The sequence below is a fragment of the Hemiscyllium ocellatum genome, chromosome 17, assembly GCF_020745735.1.
Source record: "Hemiscyllium ocellatum isolate sHemOce1 chromosome 17, sHemOce1.pat.X.cur, whole genome shotgun sequence".
NCBI lineage: Eukaryota > Metazoa > Chordata > Chondrichthyes > Orectolobiformes > Hemiscylliidae > Hemiscyllium > Hemiscyllium ocellatum.
The window spans coordinates 35,424,617-35,446,386 of NC_083417.1; the positions used below are offsets into that span (position 1 = coordinate 35,424,617).

A 21,770-nucleotide genomic window follows, 5' to 3' on the forward strand; every position below is an offset into this window, starting at 1 on the left:
GGAGGTGGCGGAAATGACGGCGGATGATACGTTGTATGCGGAGGTTGGTGGGGTGGTAGGTGAGAACCAGTGGGGTTCTGTCTTGGTGGTGGTTGGAGGAGCGGGGGTCAAGGGCGGAGGAGCGGGAAGTGGAGGAGATGCGGTGGAGGGCATCGTCGATCACGTCTGGGGGGAATCTGCGGTCCTTGAAGAAGGAGGCCATCTGGGCTGTGCGGTGTTGGAACTGGTCCTCCTGGGAGCAGATGCGGCGGAGACGAAGGAATTGGGAATATGGGATGGCGTTTTTGCAGGGGGCAGGGTTGTGGTCCTTGAAGAAGTAGGCCACCTTGACCTCCTTCCACCTATCCCACCTCCATCGCCCCTCCCCCAAGAGCTTGCTGTTGGTCAATTTCTCTCCATGAACTTTCACGCTTGCAGGAGGAGCAACTGGTTCAAACTTAAAAAACTCTGATTTGTTAGTTAAAAATAACAGCTTAGATTAGATTAGATTACTTACAGTGTGGAAACAGGCCCTTCGGCCCAATAAGTCCACACCGACCCGCCGAAGCGCAACCCACCCATACCTCTACATTTACCCCTACCTAACACTACGGGCAATTCAGCGTGGCCAATTCACCTGACCCGCACATCTTTGGACTGTGGGAGGAAACCGGAGCACCCGGAGGAAACCCACGCAGACACGGGGAGAACGTGCAAACTCCACACAGTCAGTCGCCTGAGGCAGGAATTGAACCCAGGTCTCTGGCGCTGTGAGGCAGCAGTGCTAACCACTGTGCCACCGTGCTGCCCAAGCTTATTCCAACTGGTGAGGAAAATTAAACTTTCACAGGCTTTAAGCGATTTTTTAAACTGCACTCAGTGAATGACAGCACCTTCTTTTCCAGAGGTCCAATGACTTCTAGCTAGATTGATCAGATCCACAAGCTGTACAGCAACTGGAGACCAATCATTAAGGTATTGACAGACAGAAGGCCTCAGTCAACAATAACTGCTCAGTATTCCACAGATTAAACAGCTACTCAGTACAGTTCAAATCGCATTTTGTACAATGTCTCTGGTATCCACTCATTTGCAAATGAACCTATCGCAACAGAATAAATAGTACTTACAATATTCTTATTTTTATAAAATGCAGCAATCTCTTCCAAAACCTTTGTTTTTAAAATGATCCTTTTCCCATTTCATTCTATAATCAAAACTGCAGAAAATAAATACATGGTCTTTCCACTTCCCTATCCAAAATCAAGAATTACACTCTCAATGGCTAAGACAGAGGGCGGTACGTGTATGGAATGAGCTGCCCGAGGAAGTGGTGGAGGCTGGTACAATTGCAACATTTAAAAAACATTTGGATGGGTATATGAATAGGAAGGGTTTGGAGAGATATGGGTTGGATGCTGGCAAGTGGGACTAGATTGGGTTGGGATATCTGGTCAGCATTGGACCAAAGGGTCTGTTTCTGTGCTGTATATCTCTATGACTATGGCACATTATTTCTTATCCCCAAAAGATCTATAGCCTTTGATATTCTCAGCTCAATCTCCATGAAAATGCTTCTTCAACTTTCTGCTACATTGCCTAAGTTCAGCAGGACATCAATGCTTGCTTTTACTCTTAGCATGTCACAGGCAGACGATCTTCAGTAATGGCTGTTTTTCACAATTACAAGATCTTACAATAACCCAATCTTGCTTCTTTTCTTCAACTACATAATGTTCCTTATACAAATATGAGTTTAGCTTCCACTTACAGGGTTATGCTATCATGTTCTACTTGACACAACCTTTTCTTTGAGAGATTTGATTGTCTCAGACCAATCAGCCTATGTCCAGCTTTCGATGAGCCACTATTTGCATGAGTTAACCACTGGTAACAGCAAAGTCACTTTCTTGGCTGTTTGTCATGGACCATCACCATTTCTAGACAATACAGTGAATTCAACTTCTTGGTCATGACTGAACAGTCAAAGCAGTTGAAATTCTTCAGCAGTATTAGCTCACAAACAAGATGCGTCAACTAGAATCTGCACGGATGAAAGTAAATGCAGTAAAAAAAACATTTCCATTACTCATTTTAAAAAAAATACAATGAGAGGTTCAGCAATGTCTCATTCCTTATTGGGATTGATTTATTGAAAGGATACGGACAAATGGCACTGACATGAAGAGCTAAATGGAAATCAGCCTTTGTTATATACCAAATGGGATATATTAATGTCACACCAGGCCATCAGGTTCAAAATGCTCCAGCTACTTTCCAAAGAATTATGAATCAAGATGTAATCAGTGTTCATAATTGTGTGGTGAATCTAATGGTTGCAGTTGTTACAGTATATTAAACTGTTCGTCAGCAGACTTGGCAATATATCTTGCCAAAAGTTACTTTGCAATTGCCAGCTCAACTAATCTAGAACACATTGTAGGGTTAGGGCAAAGGCAAGTGCTGTCAAGGAAAAGAAAAATAAGTGGCTGTGATAGAACTGACCCATCTCTAAAACTAATCATGAAATCATGACAATTTTGTAGATAAAGTCAGAGAGTTATAGAGATGTACAGCACGAATACTGACCCTTCACTCCAACTCGTCCATGCTGACCAGACATCCCAACGTAATCTAGTCCCACCTGTCAGCACCCGGCCCAAATCTTTCCTTTCCATATACCCATTCAGATGTCTTTTAAATGTTGCAATTGTACCAGCTTCCCCCACCTACTCTGGCAGCTCATTCCATACACCTACCATCCTCTGCGCGAAAAAGTTGCCCTCATGTCTCTTTTATATCTTTTCCCTTTCACCCTAAACCTATGCCCTCTAGATCTGGACACTCCCACCACAGGGAAGAGACTTTGTTTATTTATCCTATCCATGCACCTCATGATTTTATAAACTTCTATAAAGTCACCTCCCTCAGCCTCCGACACTCCAGGGAAAACATCCCCAACCTATTCAACCTCTCCCTATAGCTCAACTCCTCCAACCGTGGCAACATCCTTGTAAATCTTTTCTGAATGCTTTCAAGTTTCACAACATCCTTCCTATAGGAAGGAGACCAGATTTGCACGCATATTCCAAAATTGGCCTGTCCAATGTCCTGTACAGCCACAACATGACCTCCCATAGGAAGGATCTGGAGGGTTATGGGCTGGATGTTGGCAGGTGGGACTAGATTATGTTGGGATATCTGGTCGGCATGGACAAATTGGAGTGAAGGGTCAGTTTCCATGCTGTACATCTCTATGACTCTATCTGCAAATTCTCATGATTTCATGATTAGATTTAGAGATGGGGCAATTCTATCACAGCCACTTACTTTTCTTTTCCTTGACAGTTAACTAAATTAAACTCTATCCGCTGTATGCTTTCAAATGCTTATGCTGAACTTTGGCACAATGATAACATCTCCAACGTATTTATTACAAAAGCAGGCAATATTATGAAAGCAGGCAAAAGTAATATAGTCAAAAGAATGCCAACAGGCTTTTGAAAGGCTGAAGGCAGTGCTAATAAATTAACTTATGTTGACATCTCTGACTTCGCCAAATCTTAAAAATGGCATTTAATGATAATGAATTGGCAGTGGGTGTGGTCTGGTTGCAAGGTGATGAATTGGTATAGAAAACCCAGTGGGGTACCTTTCTAAAGCAGTGAATCTGCATCTAAAATATTCTACAGTGGAAAAAGAACTTTGGGATTGTTACTGGCTCTCAAACATTGCAAAGTTCATATCCACCATAATCATAAACCAATGTTAATTTATAATTACCAAACTCCTTGATATTTGAGCAAAATCCTGATCTTTCAATGTTGAACTACTTCATTGAAATTTTCAAATTCAACTTTATGATAGAATAACTGTTCATATCACTAAAAAAAAGACAATGTAAGTGCTGACACCATCAAGAATGCATGACGCTAGAACAATTTGGAGATTAAAAACTGTGGCAAGAGGTGCATAAATCTTGCAAAAGGAGTTTATGAGGATGAATGAATACAATTTATTTGCAGTTGGTTATACATGTATTGCTTCTAAATTGTGGTATTCTGGCTGGAGAAATTCCTCTTCATCCTCGTCCCTTAATTGTGTTCATTACTATAATCCAGTACATAGACAGTGAACAGACATATAAATGATACAGCCTGGTATCAGGTGGCATGAATGGGACATATTGGTTATGTGGTAGGCAGAGTGGTCTAGCCAGGCACATTTGTATCAGGGACCATTGCAGGTAGGGGGAAGACAGTTTGAATTTATTTTTTTAAAGGCTTCTGTTTGCAGAGTTCATGACAATTCTGAGCTGAGCTGCTGTGATCTGTGACTCTATGAAAAGCTTGCCTGATGACTCAAAAATTGCTCACCTCTCGGTACAATGGAGGTGGCTATCTCTGGAGTAGCAGTAACAGGCTTTCTACCTAAACCAGTCAAAAGCTTAAAAGCAATTTTCAGAAAACCCAGGAATAGAGCTGTGAATATCGGAATTGGGATGCAACCCCATTTTCAAAGTGCTCCTGAACCATCCAGGACATGGTGAAAACCCAGGTCCGTACTTCCAAGAAAGAGTGGAATTAGACAATAAGAGCATCACATAAACAAATTAAGAACACTATAATTCAAAATATCTACCCTTTTCATAAAAGAAAACAATTAAATGGGAAAATTGTTTCTATATTACAACAATCATTCTTCCTAAGAGTACACTAAGCAGGAAACAGACTCTCAAAAGATATGCTTTGCCCAAAACATCAACTTCTGCTCCACTGATGCTGTCTGGCCTGTTGTGCTTCTCCAACTTCACTTCTATTTGCTCTGGAGATTAATTGCTTTTCCTTTAATTGTACATTCCACTGATGACTGAGCTCAATTATTGATGTCAAAGTATTAAACATTTGAATTGAAGGTCACAGAGTCATGGAGATGTACAGCATGGAAACAGACCCTTCGGTGTCCTGGTCAAATAGGTCTTTTCCCTAAGATGGGGGAGTTCAAAATTTAGGGGCATATTTTTTAAGGTGAGAGGAGAAAGATTTAAATGGGATCTGTAGGACAACTTTTTCACATAGAGAGAGTGGTATGTCTATGGAACGAACTGCCAGAGGAAGTGGTAGATATAAGTACAGTTACAATATTTAAAAGATAGGTATATGAATGGGTAAAGTTTAGAGGGAAAGGAGCCAAACACAGGCAAGTTTAATTTGAAAAATTTGTTTGGTGTGGATGAGTTGGATTGAAGGGTTTGTTTCCCTGCTTTATGATTCTATGATTCAACTAACATGTGTTATGATTGTAGCTGATAGAAATATTAGACAAGTCAGATTCTAGAGGAAACTAAATTCAAAATTTTCAGAGGACACTTAAATATGAGGTATTGTATATAATTCTGAGATAGAGCGGAAGCAAATACTTATCAACCGCCAGTACGGGGAAAAAAAAGCGACACATACAATTATATGTCAACAAATGTGACAGCAATATTTGCTGAAAAAGAATTAATACTTCAATGAAAATGAAGAAATGAAAATTATTAATTACAAGATATTGAAAGTCACACATGATAAGAAAAAATTTTGGCATTTCTGGCAAAAGCTATGTAGTAAATGTCATAATGTAATTGGGAACATCTTTAAAGCTTTAGTAAGACCACAGTAGGACTGCCATGCCTTGTTTTGAGCTCCAGGCTATAAGGAGGATATTGAGACACTAGAATAGGTACAATGCAAGAAAATAAGAAGGTTTTGAAAACATTCTTATTATAAGAAATGGAAGAGATGAAAGAATTGTCAATAAATGTACTTAAACTGGTACACTGTAGTCAGAAACAGACCGTTTTCAGTAATTGAAATATCTAGAATGTGGGAAACACAAGGTATAAGCTTTAGTAGGAGATTCAGACTGAGGAACATTTAAAGCTTTTCTTTACATAATCTATTGGAGAGGCTGTGAAATGCGCATCTCCAGTTGATGACTGAAACAAAAAGAAAGTTAACTGTTGTGGATAAGAATAAGAATGAAAAGAGAACAGAGGAACATGGGAATAGGGTAGACACAAGAAATTTGAAACACTAAGCATGCAAACACCAGTGGACTTGTTGGTCAGATGGCCTGATGCTGTTTTGGAATTGCGAAGCAATCAACCAGCAGGATACTACAATATTACAAAGGTTAACTTTCTTTACCTCTAATAATATTCTTAATGTAAAATGTTATATTTGAGACTTACTGGGAAACCGGAATAATCTTTAGCAATTATTTTTTAGTACAACTTCAAATAAAAATATCAAGGGTTCTTAACTTCTACCTATTCATTGTCTTTGATTTACAAATTATACTGCATTTTACTATGTGCACATTTCATTTTAGAAAATTAATAACAGTTATAAGTTAATCAATCTAACAGGCTTACTGCAAGTACAATAATCTCAGGACCAAACAATAATTGTGAGCCATTGAAGATAGTTCAACATAATAGTCTTGAACCAGACAACAAAAAGAGAAAGCCTCAAACAACAGCTCAGTTGGCTAGATGGCTAACATGTGTTGCAGAATAACACCCACAGTGAGAGTTTGATTCCTGTTTTGACTTAGTTCAACTTGTGATCTGCCTCCTTGATCTGCCTGAGAAGGAAGGCAATATCAAATCATCACTGAAAGTCAAAAAAAGGACCTCAGTATGAAGCATCAACAGAAAATGAGCCAAGGATCTGCATTCAGGAAAAACACAGATGAATGAATGAAATGATGAATGTAGTCGATAGAAGTGCAAAAAGGCAAGAGAAATTGATGAGATCTGACCTCCAGGACTTGATTATCTCTATCCAAGATATTTTAAAAATGAGGAAATTGGTAACGTAATTTCAAAATTTTATGATATCCTCTAGATGCAGTTTTTAAAAATTAGTTGTGGCATGTTTTTCAAGATCCTTTATTCATTCACAGGATGAAGGCATCTCTGGCCAGGCAGCATTTATTGCCCATCCCTGATGACTCAGAGGGCACTAAACAGTCAACCACAATGCTTTAGATCTGGAATCACAGGCAAGACCAGGTAAGGACGGCAGTTTCCTTCCCTAAAGGACATTAGTGAACCAGGTGGGTTTTTCCTGACAACCAGCAATGGATTCATGGTCATCATTAGACTCTTTAATTCCAGATATTTATTACCATCTGACATGACGGGATCTGAACGCGGGTGCCCAGAACATTAGGAGTCCAGCAAAATACCACTAGGCCATCACTTAGCCTATCATGATGAAGGGCTTATGCTCGAAACGTCGAATTCTCTATTCCTGAGATGCTGCCTGGCCTGTTGTGCTTTGACCAGCAACACATTTGCAGCTGTGATCTCCAGCATCTGCAGACCTCATTTTTTACTCTATGATGGATAGGGAGTCACTATGGACACTACCCATATTGACTTCCAGAAGATACTTAATAAGTTTCCACACAAAGTACTATTAGCAAAAAACGAGAGAGAGAGAAAAATATGTGCCAGTTATTTATTTGCATACAGAAAATGAGGGCTATTTTTAAAGAGTCATTCGCTATTTGACAGGATGTGATGAGCAGTGCTCCTCAGAGGTCTATACTGGAACAACAGCTCTCCACCAAATAAATTAATGACTTAACTGAAGGAACAGAGACACTCATGTTTCCAAATTTTCAAAAGAGTAAATTAGGAGATACAGCAATTTCTGTGAATGAGAACAAAAGTTAAAAAAGGGACATTAATTGAGTGCGCAAAGTTATGACATATGCAAGCCAGTACATTTTAAAGGTGAGACACTAAGAGCTGTGGAACAAACATAGGAATTTAGGTTTACTTAACTAATGCACAGGTACAACTAGTAATTCAGAGTGTGAATGAATACTAGCCTTTTTGTAAGGAAAGTTAAAAAAGAGAGGAAGTGATGCTTCAGTTTTATAGAGACTTGGACAGACCTCCTCTGGAGGTTTGCACCAGGTTTATTACAGAACCTCACTAACAATCACAGCTCAATACAGGTTCATTAGAATGATGAAGCAACAAAGGGTTAGATTATGAAGACAACCCTAATAAATCTGCCTCATATTCCATTAAATTCAGAAGGTTGAGGGGACAATTTAGTCAGTCTTTAAAGTAACAAAATGATTTGATAGGGTATGTACATTTCCTCTGATGGTGGGAATACAGAATAAGACAACACAACCTAAGAATTAGAACATGACCATAGGGAATGAAAATAAGCATCAGTTTTTCACACAAAGATCGTGGAAGTGTGCACCTGCCTTTCCCAAAGTTATGTGGATATTGGGTAAATTGAAATTTTCAAGACTGAAAGTGATATGACTTTTATTAGGTAAAGGTGTCATGTAATATGGAAAAAGGGAGTTTAAATGGAGTTGAGATACAGATAAGCCAAGGATTTAACAAAACGTGAGAAAAAGCTCAAGGGACTGAATGGCTGACTCATGCTCTGGCAGAGAGCGAAAGTACAAAAGACAGTGAAGCTAACAGTTTTAATGTTCAGTCAGGCCCCTGTAGTAACCATTTCCAGACAAATGGCGATTTGTGCAGAAAATGTATAAATCTGATATCCTGTCACTTTTTAAAGATTTTTCATATATAATCATTAAACAAAAATTTCATGCTTATGGTGACTTCAGGAGGAGGCTTTTGAGTCTGCTCAGGGCTAAAGCATGACTGCAAGCATTGTAGTCACAAGTAAGCAGTCTGTCAGGTCAGACTACCATGAATATTCAAAGGCTGGTTGGAGATTCAACACAAGGAAAAGTGAATTTTACCGTGACACATTAGTGAGTGTCAGTGAGAGCTACGAATTCAATGTTGGATTGAAGAAAAGGTGGGGAGTGGCAGGGGCTCTTTGATTAACTAAAAGCGAGGTAAAGTCACCATAGTCTCAGACGACAATACAGCTGCTCTCTCTCATGACAGAGATGACTGGTGGTGAGTTTAGCCTGTAGGTCACTGCACACCTAACTGAGAGGTAAGGTTGAGAAGGTGGGCCCTTCATGGTAACCTCAGCCATGAAGGAATTTAACCCATAATGCTGGTGTCACTCTACATTGCAAAGAAGCCACCCAGTCAACTGAGCTAAACAGCACCTTTTTATTAGGTGAGGAAAGAAAGGTTTTGAAGACTGTCAGAAATAAGATTTCAGACCATATTACCTCAGGGGATCTTGATTCAAAATATTAACCAATACTACTATCGAAGTAAATTTAACTCTCAGTGTTAAATCTGCAAGACAGCAGTGTTGTCAGGTGTTAATGAGTTATCAAATAAGGTTATCTGAACTAGCTGATGGAGATAAGCAAATAGCTGGACATCCAGCGATTGTTCACATTAATTACTTTTGCATCAACACTAGTCATTTCGACTTGGCAGAAGCTATTGTGAAGTTATAGTAGTGGATTCGTCACTTTTGGGAATGGAGTGCGTGATGGCTACAAAGAACAGGGCAGCCAGTTTGACTAAAAGCTGACAATGTAGACAGACAAAAATATGTGAAAGCTGGAAGTAATCAAACAAAGGGCTTCAAGAATTAAGTACAGAGGAGAATTACAAAATTAGTGTTAAGTCAAGGACGGACTCAATTAACTCTGATAGCATAATAGAAAAGAAATGAATATATTGCTAAGACAAGTTGTTTTGAAAGGAATAAGTCAGGCTGATCAGAACCATTGGGCTGTGCATTCATCCGATAGGAAATAAAACAACTTAATTTGTAGTGAGCTTCAACTCACTGAATGCTTACTCGGTCTGCCTTTAGAGGGATCACAGGAGGATGCTGTCATTGTATCTTTACATTTATTGTTTGTAAGACAGAAAAGACTAACATTTATTTAATGCATTCCACAAATAAGAAATGCTTATTAGTTGTAAAATGTAAAATTAAGTTCAGATCCTGTTGTAAAGTAGGAAACACAGCAGGTAAATTGTGTACAGCAAGGTCCCGTGTACAGCAAATTAAAAGAAACTCAATAACCTTTTTCAGCATTGTTTAAGCAAGAAATAATGGCCAAGATATTGAAAATTCTTCTGTGCTTTTTCAAATAGCATAAAAGAAAAAGAGCATACAATATGGTGTAGACAAGTACAAAGTCTTTAAAAATCAGGAGAGGACAACCAAGCTAGAATGACAAGATGAAATAAGAGGGTAAGCTAGCTAATAATATATAAGAAGATGGCAAGAGTTATTAAGATATATTAAAGGATAAGAGGCAACAGTCAACATTGGACTGTTGGAAAATGAAACTGGAAAACTAGTAATGGGGAACAAAGAAATAGCAGAGGAACTGAATAGGTACTTTCCAGCAGTCTTCATCATGGAAGACATTAGTAGCATACCAGAACTTCAAGACAATTGGTGGTAGAGAGGAGTGTAGGGGCCATCATTAAGGAGAAGGGGCTGGAGAAGCTGAAAGTCTGAAGGTAGATAAAATCATCCGGACCAGGTGGTCTACACCCCAGGGTTCTGAAGCAGATAGCTGAGGAAACGTGGAAGTACTGCTGGTGATTTTTCAGGAATCACTGGAGTCAGGAGGATCCAAATGGAAAATGGCTGATGCAACAACCCTGTTTAAGAAGGGAGAAAGTTAGAAGACAGGAAAGAGCCTGGTAAAATAGGGTTGAATTAGCAGAGCTTCATCAAGGGTAGGTCATGCCCTTGACAAATCTATCAGACTTTTTAAAGGAAGTAACGGGCAAGTTAGAGAAAGGAACTCCAGTGGACACGATCTGTTCAGATTTCCAGAAAGCCTTTGCCAAGATGCTGCGTGGAAGTCTGCTAAATAATACAAAAGCTCAAGGCGTTAAAGACCAGGTACTAGCTTGGATTGAGGTTTGGCTGACTGGCAGAAGGCAGAAAGTGGAGATAATAGGGTCTTTTTCAGGATGGCAGTTGGGAACTAGTGGAGCCCTGCAAGTCAGTGTTGGGATCACAGCCATTATACATTAACGATTTGCACGAAGGGAGAGTACAGCAAGTACTGCTGCTCAGTTTGTAGATGATGCAAAAATAGGCCAAGGGACAAGTAATAAGGAAGCAGGAAGGCTGCAGAAGGACTTGAACAGGCTAGAAGAGTAGGCAAAGAAGTCCAGACAGAATACAATGTGGGAAAGTAAGAAGTCATACTCTTTAGTAGGAAAAAGCAGTGTAGACTATTTTCTAAAAGTAAAAAGCTTCAGGAATCTGAAGCCCAAAGGGACTTAGGAGTCCTCTTAAGGTTACCATGTAGGTACAGTTGGCAGCTAGGAAGACAAATGCAATGCTAACATTTATTTTGAAAAGACTACAATACAAGAGCAAAGATGCACTACTGAGATGGTATATAAGGGGCTGGTCAGACTGCATTTGGAATATTATGAGCAATTTTGGACCCTGTATTCAAGGTCGATGTGCTAGCCTTGTAGGGAGTCCAGAGAAAGTTCACAAGAATGATGCCAGGAACGAAGGACATCTCATATGAGGAGCTGAGAAGACTCTTTTAGAGGGGGGGAGCTTCAGTGTAATTTACAAAACACAGACAGGCCTGCACAGAGTGAACATGGAGAAACTGTTTCCACTATAGGACAGACTAGGAACCAGGGCACAGCCTCAGAGAGTGAAGGGACAACCCTTCATGGAAAGAAATCTATTGAATTTACAAGACATCTGCAATTTAAAAAAAACAATTATGTGGAGCTCCTGGAGAAGTGAGATTCCAGAGTAATATCTGACTTGTTACACCACAAGTTTTATTATGCAATTTGGATACCATGGTGGTTAGCCACAGAACACAATCACACAATTCCCTCAATATTTTCAGAAAAAAAGAATATTAAGTTAATTACACAAAAAAACATACAATTTGGAAAGCTGTTATCATGAACATTAAAAACAAAGATGTATTCTTTTTCTTCTCAGCACTTCCATCTTCCCCTTGAAATTTCTTATTAAATTGAAGAGTTGACAAGCATTTAGTTTGTGACTTTCTGTGTATTTACCAGATGTGATTCTCTCCACAACTTTTTCTCCCCAGCATGCAGACTGTCTAACTCTTGATTTTTTTGTCTGAACTCAAATAAGGTTTTGACTACTCTTAAGCAATGAAACAGCATGCGTTCGTATGCATCATTTCATCTGAACTGCCACCTACTTATCATTCTGGCTTCCCCTTCTGTAGGTTCTAAAAGCTGATGTGAACATAAGCAGCAATATTCTCACCAGATAGCTTGTTGAGCCATTGAGCTTAAGCCACAGAATTAATTGGAAAGAGTGCCTTCAGCTCACTGTCCAAATTAATTTCTTAAAGAAAGTCACACTTCTTCAGCATTGGAAACAAAAAGTAAATTTACCTCTACATTAGAATCTAAAGTTCCCAAATAGTAATCACTTACTATAAAAACTTTCATCACATCGAGCTAAAGTCAAATAAAATACTGGTATGGAATCATGTAAATAAATGTGAATATCAACTCTTTGGTAAATATAAACTTTCAAAATGATAAACTGTCATAAAATAGTCTGATTACCAAAACTAAAACCTCTATTATCTAGTACAAGGGCAGCGGAATACTACAAGCTCCCCACAAAATCAAACACAATTCTGTTTTGGAATAATATTACCATTCCTTCACTTATGATGGTTCAAAAATTCCAAACGCCTTTTCCTTCCAATAGGTGTATTAACACCACAAAGACTGCAATGGTTCATCAATGTGGCTATCCAAAGCTTTCTCAACGGCATTAATGAATAAGTAACAAAAGCTGGCCTTACTAGTAACATGCACATCTCAGAGTCATAGAAATGTACAGCATGGAAACAGACCCTTTAGTCCAACCCGTCCATGCCGACCAGATATCCCAACCCAATCTAGACCCACCTGCCAGCACTTGGCCCATATCCCTCCAAACCCTTCCTATTCATATACCCATCCAGATGCCTCTTAAATGTTGCAATTGTACCAGCCTCCACCATTTCCTCTAGCAGTTCATTCCATACACTTACCACCCTCAGCATGAAAATGTTGCCCCTTAGGTCTCTTTTATATCTTTCCCCTCTGACCATAAATCTATGCCCTCTCGTTCTGGAGTCCCTGAGCCCAGGGAAAAGACTTTGTCTATTTATCCTATCCATGCCCCTCATAATTTTGTAAACCTCTATAAGGTCACATGTTATGTACAAAATACAGCTACATTACTTAATATTTGTACTTTAAGTCTCAGTAATATTGCAAAGCAACAGTTCATTCTAATTTCATTACTTTTATGCTTAGCCCTTGTCAAATAGTTGCTGGCATGTTTATTTTTCAAAATTCACAGAAATAAAGGCTTGCCTCCAGCAAATGCTTGTTTTCTCTAATAAAAACTAGAACAGAATGTTCACTAGAAATTTATGGATTTAGATCGGTAAAACAATTTTGGAAAAGACAAAATGTTTTATTAAGTACATATTTAAAACTCACAAAATCTAACATTGAAACAAGCTGATGAATATCAAGTGTTGTATCATTACTGTATCTATATTGATGTCTGCAAATGGCAAAAGAGCTACACAATCACCCAACAACTGCAGCATCCACTGACATCTTAAAATTCTCAATGAAAGAATTTATTTTAAAATTCAGATTTCAGTACAGGTGGCAATACTTCAAAGTTTATAGACAACAGAAATCTTGAAAGCAAAGCAAATAGCTAAAAGAATGATAGCAGGCCTCTGAAGGGCATGCATAGATTTATGAAATGGAAGACAAATGGTAGATGAAATTCAATGCTGAGAAACACAGATTGGAAGAAGAAATGAGGAGGGGCAATATGAATTCATTGCCACAATTTAAAAGGGGTGTGTGCGTGTGTGTGTGTGTGTGTGGGGGGGGGGGGGGGGGGGGGGGGGGGGGGGGGTGGTGACAAAAATGGAAGCAATGTGGTTCACATACACCAATCTTTGAGCATGACAGGACAAACTAATAAGAGTGTTAAAAATAGCTTATATGATTCTTAGTCTTTAGGTTACATCGAACAGAACTTATAGCACTGAATCAGACTATCTAGCACAAGTCTCCATAGGCTTCCGAGATCACATGCGCCAATGTAATTCATCTCCCCTTACTTGCAGATAAGAGTCATAGAGTTGTACAGCATGGAAACAGACCCTTCGGTCCTCCTTGTCCATGTTGACCAGATATCCTGAAGAAACCTAGTCCCAATTGCCAGCACTTGGTCCATATCCCTCTAAACTCTTCCTATTCATATACCCATCCAGATGTCTTTTAACTGTTGTAGTTGCATCAGTCTCCACCATGTTCTTTGGCAGTTTATTCCTTACACACACCAACCTCTGTGTGAAAAAGCAGCCCCTTAGGTCCCTTTGAAATCTTTCCCCTCTCACCCTAGACCTATGCCCTCACATCCAAACCATTTATAAAAATGATGAAAAGCAGTGGACCCGGCACCGATTCTTGTGGTACACCGCTGTACACAGGCCTCCAGTCTGAAAAGCAACCCTCCACCACCACCCTCAGTTTTCTACATTTCTGTATCCAAATGGCTAGTTCTCCCTGTATTCCATGTAATCAAACCCTACTACCCAGTCCATCAAGAGGAACCTTGTTGAACGTCTTACTGAAGTCCATATAGAAATTGTTCATCACTCTGCTCTCATCAATCCCCTTTGTTAAAAAATTCAATCAAATTAGTGAGACATGATTTCCCACGATCCTGCCATTCATTTCTCCTTCATATACCTATCCGGCTTATCCTAAATCGTGTGTTTTTAAAGGAAGAGTGTAAAAGCAAGGAAGCTTGTGAACCTTCACTCTTTGGTTACACCTCAGCTAGAGCTGTGTGCAATTCTGCACACTACACTTTAGCAAGACATTAAAACCATAAAGAGGGTGCGAAGATGATATTTTGAATGGTGTCATGGCTGCAGTTGTGTGGAGAGAATGAGATTTTGCTTTTTAGAATATAGATGGTTAAGGAGTTTTAAGTGACATGCATTATAAACAGTTTTAAAAGAGTAAATAAGAAATCACTGTTTCCTTTGGCAATATCATTTGTTAGAGAACTGTTTTAAGATAATCATCACTTGGGGAGGACAAGTGGAATTTGTTTTGATGCAGTGATTTATGACCTTAACTGCATGGCCTGAAAGGATGGAGAAGTCAATTCAGAAACAGTTTTCAAAGGGAACTGAATACATTGTGGAAAGGAACAAATCTGTCATTCTCTTGGGAAAGACTGGGGAAGTGGGATAAATTGGATAGCTCTTTCAAAGTGTTGGCAGAGGCATTGAATGGTCTCCTACTGTGGTCCATTATTCCACTCTTATTAAATAAGCAAAAATGAATTGCGCAGCTTCCAGTGAGATACTGGAACAAAACAAAATCGTATGGAAATTCACAAAGGAAACTTACCAATCTTAAATTAAAATGTTATCACCCACTGCAGGGCCTACAGGTACCTAAAGGCATGAGCTGGACAGTGGTGTAGAGATGTAGAAGGTGGCAAGTAGCTAAAAGCTACAGAGAATTTGAGGAATAGAGAAAATATCTCTTTTGTGCTTTAAGATTTCAATAATTCCAATACTTTAACCATCCAGAATATGTAATCGATCATAAGCATTATATCTAGGTTATGTTAATTTGCTAGAACTATAATATATTGGCTAATCATAGAGCAAAACAAAAATATGAATTATTCCAAAACAACTTATTAACACATTTATAGTGATTTCGATTTGGACTTCAAGTTCTTTGGGTATTAACAGTGCTGAGGCACACTCGCGGTATGGGTTAAAAATTTGCATGCAGAACATTGAACTGATCTCAAGGTCCTACATCCCAACACAATTCATTTTGTATAGTACAATTGGCAGAAACCATTTCACATTGAACTTTTATACACTGGATATTCAAGATCAATGAATTCATCTAATTCCATAACTGCTGATATGTACTTAAAAATATATTCACCATTCTTTAATGTCATAGCTCTCTGAATGTAAGTCGATCAACCAGGCATACTGTTCATTCTGTAATCTGAAATGCATATTGCCTCCTCTTTTACACAGTCTTTACTTATTGTTGCCAATAATCTAAATCTTATATTGACATAGTCAAGGTTAAAAAAAAATGACATTTTAAGTACAACTTCAGATAACTCAGAATATTTAAGAGAGAAAATAAGATGCAAAGTCAAAAAAGGTTCAGTTCTACTCAGTATGATATAAGCAGTACGATTCCCAAAATTCTACAGTCAAAACTATTGAGTGAAACCAAAGTTTCTTTGTAATCTGTTACTCCAAAGTGAAAATGAACTTCATATTTTTAACACCCAAAGTTTCAAACATTGGATTGTTGAACTACTGCAGCTAAAACATAATGGAATCTGTGGGAAGCTTACTTGCAAGCCATGTCTACATGAACAGCTATTGTTAATAATAATTAAAAAAGGTTAAAATACTTATGACTGGAACTAAAGACAAAGTTACCATAGTCTTGCCAGACCACAGGGCTGCTCTCTCATTGGAGAGACATGACTGCTGGCGGATAATCTCCGGGTCAACATGCTTAAAAGCAAGGGGACAGGTTGAGAAAGAGAATCCTTCCTGTTTCTTCTTCTTTTGGCAATGGTGTATTAATTTCAGAAACATTAAAGATTTATTATTTTGAACTGAAATACATTATGGCATTTTATAAAATCAATTTCAAAATGGAAGGTCACTTAAACTTAAATGCTACAGCATGGTGGCTCAGTGGTTAGCACTCCTGCCTCACAGCATCGTGAACGATTCCACACTTGGACATCTGTCGGTGTGGAGTTCGTATATTCTTTACGTGTCTACATGGGTTTTCTCCGGGTACTCCAGTTTCCTCCCAAAGTCCAAAGATGAGCAGGTTAGGTGAATTGGTCATGTTAAATTGCTCCATTGTGTTCAGGGATGAGTACATTAGGTGGATTGGTGCAAATACAGGGTTACAGCATGGGGGTGGGTGGGATGCTGTTTGGAGAATCCATATGGCTCTGATGAATCAAATGGCTTGCTTCCACACTGCGGGGATTCTATGATTTTAACCTGCTTTGTGACCTGCTAGTTTATAAATAGAGACAGCTATGAATTCACATTTGTAATAATGACTGCCATCAAAATTTAGCTGAGAGTCCAACAACACCAACACAGAACAGCCTGGTTTCACGTGACAAAGTGACCAAATACGGTGGTGGGTGCACAGTCTGTAGTAGACAAACACTATTTTTGGTGTTTTGCTCTGAGTTATTCAGGATTGGAAGTCCAACAACCAGACAGCTCAAGAGACAATGGAGGGGAATATGAGAGTTGCTAAAGAGGCAGGGCAGTGGACTGTCAACATACAAAAGAACCTTGATTATCTGGCATTCAATCATCCAGCAAGATTGCATGTCCCAATGCTTGGCTAAACTATGTTACCTGGCATGCGATTATCCTAAATTTGATTAACCGAATGAAATACTCTCCACCTTCTGATAAACGAGATTCCTATGGACATAGGATAATGTTGAGGGAAAGCATGCAGATGAAAAAGGAATGGCCAAGGTTAGATTCCTACGAGTGACAGGGCAGAAATAATCTATTGCTGGAGTTGCCTTAGCTACAGTTAGTTTTGAAAGAACAGATCCAAATGAGAACAGATCTACTCATAGGCAATGGAGGAGATGTGTAGGGAGAAGGATGTGGTTAATGAGAACAGATCTACTCATAGACAATGGAGGAGATGTGTAGGGAGAAGAATGTGGTTAACCGAAACAAGGAAGAGGCAGAGGATAGTGAATCTGGTCATAATCATACAATATCACCTGTGACCTCATTTAATGCTGTTTCAATACTGTGGTACAGCAGAAACCTTGCAGGAAACAGACTGGAATTACAAATTCCGATCTTTGTGATTTGGTAGAACTGAGAAGGGAGACTACAGAAAAGTGTAATTTGAAGTGATGAATAATTTAAAGATACAGAGCAGTCAATGCTAGACTTTAGGAAGTTTTGTGGCCAAGTTGAAGTGGGGTGTGGGGAGAGGTGATTCAGAGATTGATTGAAAGAGTAGTAGCAAGTCTATGACTTCCTTATCTTTCCTTCCAGAATTGAGGGCAGTGAGAGACAGAGGTTCAAGGAGAGTTGATGGAATAGTACATGATCTCAGATCACTATTTATTTTGTGTTTATTGCACAAAAACCCTTCAGGAAATAAGCCAGTCAACCATGGCTACCAAAGGAAGTAAAAAAGTGTTAGAACAGAGGAGGTGGTTTATAAAATTACTAAAACCAAACTAGTAACTTCAAGAATTGGAAGCATTTCAGACGCCAACCAAGGAAGGTTGTGAAACTGATAAAGAAAAGGAGAATAGCACCCGAATATAAACTGGTAAGACTATATAGGTATGTAAAAAGGAAAAGATTAGCAAAGATTGATTTTTATTCATTCTTAGGATGTGAACCTTGATATCAGTAGCAAGGAAATCACTGGTATCTATTATAAACAATGTGATATCTGGACACTTTCAGAGTCAAGGATTTATGAAAGGGAAATCCAGTTTGATAAATCCTAAGTCTTTTGAGAATTGTACTGGGAGAGTAGTTAAGTGGGAACCAGTAGATGTGGTGCATTCAGATTTTCAGAAGGCTTCTCTTAAGATATACGAAGTTAGAAAACAAATTTAGAGAACGTCAGATTTGTGTAATATACTAGCATGGTTTGAGGACTGTGGACAAGAACAATGTAGCATTTGACTGAGTATGGCAATGATGTCAAAGTTAGTAACAATCATCTCACCTCTGGTGTTTAGTTCTTTTGTCTGTTTTAGCTGTAATGAGGTCAGGAGCCTAATGGTTCAGGGAGATCCAAAACTGAGCTTCAACAAGCAAGAGATTCTGCTTGATAGCACTGTCAATGATTCTTCCCATCACTAATGATGGAGAGTAGACTGACAGGGCTGTTAATTGACCAGGTTGGATTTGTCTTGCGTTCTGCACATGGGACATACCTGGACAATTTTTCTGATTGAGAGGTCAATATTTTGTTGTTGTTTTACTGAAGCAACTTAGCTAAGGGCAATTAGTTCTAGAGTACTGGTCTTTAGTAGTATAACTGTAATATTGTCAGGGTTCATAGTCTTTGCTGTATTTGGTACCTTCAGCCATTTTTCCATTCATTCAACATGAGATCAAGGTTGAGATGCTGGGAATCATAGGAGTAGGCCAAGACGAATCATTCACTTGGCACTCCTGGCTGAAGGTGGATGCAAATATTCCAGCTTTGTTTTTGCAGAGTTGATTGTGACTGAATATAATTCTGGTGCTGCCAAGAGTCCATAGAACCTCATGAATTCCCAAGTATTGAAATACTACAGCTACTCGCAGACTTTTAATATGGTAGAGGTGCCACACGTACACTCAAGTATCCTCACTGAAGACAGGATTTCATCTCCAGAATGTCTATGCAATGGTTCTTCTTACCGATACTGACATAGATGGATGCATCTGCGACATGTAGATTAGTAAGGAGCAGGTTAGGTGGATGTTTCCTTGTCACCATCTGCCACAGATTCAATCTAGCAGCTATGGTCTTTAAGACTCAGCCAGCTTGATAATGCTTCCAAGCTACTTGTGGTTTCAGACAGTAATGTTCCCCCATTCAGTACATTCATTCTATACACTTGCCACCCTCAGTGCTTCCTTTGAGACACATGTGCAGCAGTGACTTCAGAAACAGAAGTTAGTGTTGAGATCAGCATGCCAAACATTGTTCTGCACACAGCAATCAGAGTGACTGCACACAAATCTTACAGGAAATATTGCATATGACTACTTTCTGGAACATCTCCCTTCAGTCTGCAAGCATGACCCCAAGATCAGTTAGTTTTGATTCTTCACCTGCTGCCATGGTGACCTTTACATAGCCTGCCTACAATGAAGCTCAACATAAACTCAGCTAACAGCATTTTCTGGTTCAATACTATACAGCCTTCTTGACCATGAACAGTGAGTTCAATAACATTAGATCATGAAGTTTGCCTTCATCTTGTTAAACATGATTTCCCTCCTTTATTTCACTGGGTCTACATTTTGTTTCTTTCCTTATATCTTCATGATGCATTCAGATACTATTTTTGGAGCAATTCTCACTTCATTTTGACACAATCTGTGTTTCTTTTCTATATGTATTGCCACTCTTCAGCAGCTGCACCACTCAATCTTTTGTCATTAAATGAATCTTATCCTCTACCCTATGACAGGCCCTCTCCACTGTTTTTCTGCTCCCTTCCCCTCATTTAAAATTCTGACATTTCTCATTGACAATTTTTCATCAGCGCTGAAGAATCTGAACCACTGACTTTCCTCTCCACAGATATTATTTGATTTAAGAACTTTGCTAAGTGTAATAATTATGCATTCCCCAATGAGCTGTGACCTTCAATAAAGCAAGACAAGTTAAGACTGAAACGTAATCACATTGCACACCCTAAGGTAAGCAGGGACATCAAAAAGAGCCATGTTTCCTCTATATAAAAACAATAGATTGCCAGGCGTTGAGGATCTTAACTTAATGGATCTCGTCACGACCGGGATACATATTCAGTTCAATAAGCAGCAATCTGTTCAAATGCAGTGCCAAATTTCACCAAAAAGCAGATAAAATTGACCTAACACCTGAAACACCACGTTTCAGAAACAGCATCCAATTTCTTTTTTTAAAAATGAAATACAATTGTCGCCATTGAAGTTAAATCCCTAAGCTCAGGTTTCCATGCAATTCCATTTATAAGTTACGAACAGAAACTTACTTGCCGCCAGCACGGCAGGATAAACTTAAACCAGATTAAACTTGCATGGAAAGTAACTTTCAGCGGAAAGTAAACTCCGATGAGAAAACGAGGTACAGTCAAGATGCAAGTCTAATACGGCCAGATTAATGCAGAGATGCGGGAATTTTTTTTTGTATTTAGTTGCTTCTGGAGCCTAACGGGAGGAGTACACGCTGTGAATGCCCAGACTGTCACTGTCACTGTCACCTCCATCCCCATAAACCGCACAGGCCGCGGTGAGACCACGACACCAGGGCTCCCTGAACCTTTTACAGGGGGCAGGGGAGTGGCAGGGCATGCAGAGTACACTCTCGAAACGCCGCGCTAACCCCAGACCACAGCAGCCGAGCCGAGCCGAGCCGCACCGCTGACCGAAGCGCAGTGAACTCGCCTCTCGTTCCACCTCCTGCTCCACGCTCGCCTCCCTCCGAACAAAATGCCACCACTCGCCGCCAGCGCGCATGCTCCGAGCGGGAATCTCGCGATAACCGCCCCCGGGGACGTCACGGAGCGTGCTGGCGAAGGGGGGGGTGGGGCTGCGGTTGTCATGGTAATGAGAATGGGCCGGCTCTATCCCAGAGGTTTGACCATGTCCTCATGGTGAATGTCTACGGTCGGTGTTTGTGTATTGTCTTTATGTCACTTTCTTTCTTTGGTTGTATCTCAGTTTGCTATTATTTATTTCTGGATCAGTGGTGCTGGAAGAGCACAGCAGTTCAGGCAGCATCCAAGGAGCAGCGAAATCGATGTTTCGGGCAAAATCCCTTCATCAGGAATAAAGGCAGTGAGCCTGAAGGGTGGAGAGATAAGCTAGAGGAGGGTGGGGTGGGGAGAAAGTAGCACTGAGTACAATAGGTGAGTGGGGGAGGGGATGAAGGTGATAGGTCAGGGAGGAGAGGGTGGAGTGGATAGGTGGAAAGGAGATAGGCAGGTAGGTCAAGTCCAGACAAGTCA

General features: G+C 39.6%; 1 protein-coding gene across 1 annotated transcript in view; it reads right to left on the reverse strand.

The window, feature by feature from the left end:
* Positions 1-21,239, reverse strand: part of znf507 (zinc finger protein 507) — a 53,718-nt gene extending 32,479 nt beyond the window's left edge. Inside the window, exon 1 of the mRNA XM_060837677.1 lies at positions 21,208-21,239. The gene's annotated coding sequence lies outside the window, so the exon portion shown is untranslated. The remainder of the gene's footprint in view (positions 1-21,207) is intronic.
* Positions 21,240-21,770: the final 531 nt, after the last annotated feature.